This window comes from Dermochelys coriacea, chromosome 7 (genome assembly GCF_009764565.3).
Source record: "Dermochelys coriacea isolate rDerCor1 chromosome 7, rDerCor1.pri.v4, whole genome shotgun sequence".
In the NCBI taxonomy this organism is placed as follows: Eukaryota; Metazoa; Chordata; order Testudines; family Dermochelyidae; genus Dermochelys; species Dermochelys coriacea.
The window spans coordinates 42,036,640-42,041,949 of record NC_050074.1 but is presented as its reverse complement, the minus strand read 5'-3'; positions in this window follow the sequence as shown (position 1 = coordinate 42,041,949).

Below are 5,310 nucleotides of genomic sequence, written 5' to 3'. Positions count from 1 at the left end.
CTGTTCCTTCTGGGACAGAGGATCTGGAAATTCTGTGAGTGTCTAGTGGTTCAGAGGCTGGCCACTGCAGGTTCACACTAGGAGTACTCAGGGGTTGAACTGTGCCTATCGCTAACCTGTATAAGGGGAGCAGAGATTCCATTGACTGAGGGTATGTCTACACTGGCAGAGTTACAGCACTACTCAAAGCGCAGAAGGGAAACAACTGTTGTGTGTTCACACAGTCAGTTGCCTGCGCAATAGCATGTTCACACTTGTGGTGGTATTTGGAGAGGTGCACTCTGGGTAGCTATCCCACAGAGCATCTCTTCCTTTTCTGCCGTTAAGAGTTATGGAAAGGCAGGAGAAGGTCACAAGGCATCCTGGGTCCTGTTCCAATGACCTGTGATGCATTGCTTCACATCCCAGAAATGCCTGTGCTTCCGACCGCCTTTGGTGCCATCTTTCAACCATTTGTGTACTGCACGCTCTGCCTCTTTGGTCTGCAGGAATGGATCCCAAACTATTGACTGGTATTCTGCTCGCTCTAACTAACAAGTCATGAGTGGCAGTGAAGTATTCCTTAAACTACAAAGGCAAGAAGAGTGCAACACTGATCACAACACATGTAGTAGCTACAATACAAGATTGCTTATGGCATTCATGGAAGTGCTGACCACAGTGGAACACCGCTTTTGGGCTCGGGAAACAAGCACTGAGTTGTAGGATCACATTGTCATGCACATCTGGGATGACTAGTAGTGGCTGCAGAACTTTCAGATGAGGAAAGCCACATTCATGGGACTGTGTGATGAGTTCGCCCCAGCTCTATGGCATAAGAACACAAGAATGAGAGCTGCCCTGCAGTTGGAGAAGTGCATGGCCATTGCACTATGGAAACTGGCTACTCCAGACTGCTACCAATAGGTCACTAGCCAGTTTGGAGTGAGAACATCAACCATTGGACTTGTGTTGATGGAAGCGTGCAGGGCTATTAATAGCATCCTGCTCCAAAAGATCAGGACTCTGGGCAATGTGCATGACATTGTGGATGGCTTTGCACAAATGGGCTTCCCTAATTGCAGAGGGGCGATAGATGGCGCACACATTCCAATTCTGGCACCAGACCACCTTCCCACCGAGTACATTAATCAGAAGGGGTATTTCTCTATGGTTCTCCAGGCGCTTGTGGATCAACATGGGCATTTCATGGATATTAGCGCAGGCTGGTCTAGAAAGGTGCATGACACATACATCTTTCAGAACACTGGCCTGTTCAGAAAGCTGCAAGCAGGTACTTTCTTCCCAGACCAGAAGATCACAGTAGGGGAAGTCAAAATGCCCATTGTGATCCTGAGAGCTCCCGCCTACTGCTTAATGCCGTGGCTTATGAAGCCATGCACAGGTCACCTTGTCAGCAGCAAGGAGTGGTTCAACAACAGGCTGAGCAAGTGCAGAATGACTGCTTGAGTGTGCTTTTGGCCATTTAAAGGCCCACTGGCGTTGTCAATATGGCTTGTTTTTGGATTTTTGTTTTTTTTTTTTTTTAAATATGAGGTACACATTTTGTTTAGGGTTTAAGATAAGTGTCAGATGCTTTGCCTGATAATCATTCCTGTCCCCACATTTTCCACAGCCTGTGTTCATTATGGAAGGTAACTCGCTGCTGAGGGTGAGCATAGAAATCAAGGGAGGGTCTTCTCTAAGATTGCGGTTTCCACTGTGTGCAGCAATGGTCCCCTGTCCTGTCCCGTGACGGCACAGTGGCATGGGAAAGTTACCATTAATGGGGCAAGTAACAAAACAGCTCTGCCAAAGACCCAGCAGCAGCAGATTGCCTCTGAGATACTGGAGATACTAGGCAGATTCCTGTGAAGTGAGGGAAGTCAAACAACACCCTTTTCTGCTGCTCAGACTAGGTATGTGGTGGCATGCACATCATGCAGACACAAGCCTGCTATCAGCAACCCTCCTGCCCCCAAGAACTGACTTCAACGATTCCCAAAAGCAAATCAGTTTACCAGGGCCTCCTCTCCTGTTGGATCTTAGCAAAGTGCAAACATCTGTGACTAGCTAGCCTCCTCCAGGGTAGAAAAGAGTTCCTGACTGCATGCATCTCTGACCTCAGAGTCATCCTCTGCCTCTGAGTCCCCCTCCCCATCCAAGATTTCTTCCTTCTGGCTCAGTCCACTCCCGACTGGCACACAAGCCCCCCAAAGTATTCACAGTAGCCTTTGCAGTGGAGGTTGGGTCACCCCGAGTGTTGCATCCAGCTCTTTGTAGAACCGGTAGCGCATAGGCACAGCACCAGAGTGGTGGTTTGCCTCCTGTGCCTTGTGGAAGGAGTTCCGCAGCTCCTTCATTCTGACACTGCACTGCAGTGTGTCCTTGTCATGGCCTCTTTCTGTCATGCATCATGACATCTGTCCATAGGTGGTATAATTCCTACTGCTGGAGCACAGGTGGGCCTGGACAGCCTCCTCTCCCCAAATGCTCAGGAGGTCAAGCAGCTCAGCATTGCTCCAAACAGGGGAATCGCCTGATGCGTGGAGCAGGTGTGGCCATCTGGAAAGATGCCCTGAGACCACTGCACGCGTCACCAAGCAAACAGGAAGGTGACTTTCAGAATTCAAAAGGAATTTATGGGGTAGGGATGACGGTTGGTTACCTGAGGGCAAGGCAGTAGAGTTTATACCAATGACCAGAGAGGCAAGGACAGGCATTGTGGGACACCTCCCGGAGGCCAAATCACAGCACTGTAATCGACCAGGATGTCTACACCGGCCTTACAATGCTGTAGCCCCAGCGCAGAAAGCTATACTCCTCTCAGGGTGTTTTGTTTGGTTTGGGTTTTTTTTGTTTTTTTAAAAAAAGTGTTACAACTGTGCAGTTTCTGCACACTAAGTGGCTTGGCAGTGTGTACACCTTAGGAGTTACAATGCAGAAAGCTGCTTTACTGCACAGAAACTTGCCAGCGTAGACAAGGCCTGAGAAAAGAGTCAGAGAGCAGACCACTGCCAGGCATGGTCAAAGTTTCCACACAGTAAGGGCACTGGTAGCAAAAGTACCTCATGACCCTGCCTTGCCTCAGGAAGCAGTCCAGGTCCAAACAGCTGTACATTGAGTTACTAAGAGCAATCAGCTTCTTTTGTTGGTGGTGCGAGAGAAGGAAGAGATCAAGCTGATTCTCTCATTATGGAGAAAGCACGCTATGTACATTAACTTCACCAAAGCAATTCATTCCAGAATAGCAAGATCCCACCTAAAAGATGATTGAGAATCAACTGCCAACAGCCATAAAGGCAACACAGGATATGAAAGGAGTATTTTGTAAATGCATCTCCTAAAAAAGTGTACTAATCATATCTCTTACTTAAAATACATGCACTTTAGTCTGAAGCCCCAGTTGTACCAAAAGATACCAATAGGAAGGCATGCTTGGTTAAGAGCATCTCAGGCAGCATCTACTAAATTAGGAGATAGTATGGTGACAGGCATGTTAGAAGTATCTAGATAAGCATCTATGTCAACAGAAGGTAGGCTAAGCAAAGTGTTCTTCTGTGGAGTTAAACAAGGAGCCATCACAAGGTTCTAATAGACCTAAAGGGAAGAGACACATTGTGTGAGATACACACCAAAGAGGAAGTGTGATGTGATACAAGTCTTGCCAGCTTGATACTGGGATATATTATAAAACCCAGCTGGCAAAGCCTCAAGAAATACAAGTCTTCCTAAAACTGTCATTTAACATTTCGGAATACTAGGCCACCCTGAACTAACGTTCAATAAAGAATTTTACAAATGATTTAAGGTTTAATTTAGCTATTCCTCAATATGCCATACAAGATACCTACCACAGAGTCCATGTGCACCAAGGTCAGAAGAGACAATGTCTGAAAGTAGCTTCAGGAAGCCACTCTATACTTATGCAGTCATGCCTGAAGTACATCATCTGCACACCTTCCAGAGAACGAAGTGTAACGTAGCCAGCTATCAGAGTGGTAATCTCCCCTCCCATTTCTAGCTCTGCAAAAACACTACACAAGACGGAAGCAATGACACTCGTTGATAGAATTGCTGTCATTTTGCCCTTAAATGTATCTTGCCTTTCTTGGCTCTTTATCAGGTATGGCTTGGGAGAAATTCTCCATTTAAGGAGGTGGCAATATAGGGAGTTTGTTTTGTTTTTAAGAGTGGTAGTTGTTTGAAGTTATTCAGAGTTTAAGAACAGTAGAATAAATCCCAGGGCCATAGATAAGTGAGCATAAAGCAGCTAAAGTAGACACTGGTTAATGAAATTGATCACCAGCTCTGCAGTTTCATGTTGCTATCACTTCTACAGATGGAGTGCATATAAGAAGAACTTGGAAAAGTGTTCATCTGTGTTATTCTACCATACTAAAGCCCATCTCCTGAATTTTAAAGAACAGTCTGTATTTTAATGTTAAAATTAAAAAAATTGTACTCAGCTTCTTTTATCGCTTATTGGATCCTGGGGCATTGTTTCCTAATCTTTTCCCACCCTTTCTTTCTCCTCCTTTTCTAAACTCCAGTAAATGGGCCTAACTCATGCTGGCAAGCGTTTGCCAAATCAGGGCATAGCTTGTGGTACCACAAGCAAAATCCTGAGCTTCAAGGCAACAGAGCCATATCTTAGCCAATAGTCCACACAGCCTTTTTGCAGGGTACTTCAGTTTTTTTTTTGGAAACCCGTATGAATCTGGCTAATGCTGATTCACCTTTGTAAAGTACTTAAGTTTCCCCAGGTGAAAGGGCAGTGTTGAAGTGCTCAACATTAGCCCCCCATAACATATGGGGAAAAATTAAGGCATAAAAGTTTTAGTAAGATCACTAAGGGCTACTGTGACCTAAAAGATTGGGAACTGCCTGAGGAAAGAGGCCTACTGATAGATTCTTCTTGTGGTAAGTACTGAATTTGTTATTGCATATTCACATGCAGCTAATAAAGTGATAATCCTGTTCAATAGTAATTACACAATACTATTGGACCAGGTTTTCAACAACCCTTTAAATTAAAAGTTACCCATTTTGCTGACGTTCTCTGCTGCAATTTACCACAGCAACTTTCAAAGTAAAATTAAGCATTTTTAAGTGACCTGTTGTACTGCTCATTACTAAAAAACTTAGTTTTTGCTGCGTGAGGCAGTATAAACCATTAAGTTGTCCATGACCAATGCCCTAAGGTACATTGGGAGAATCTGTTTGTAGGGGACATAGAAACCTAACTATTTCACTGCTTTTTGTCACTAGCCCCCATAGCACTTTCCACAGCTAAATTTTGTCAACTATAAAGCCTCCAGTGATTAGTTT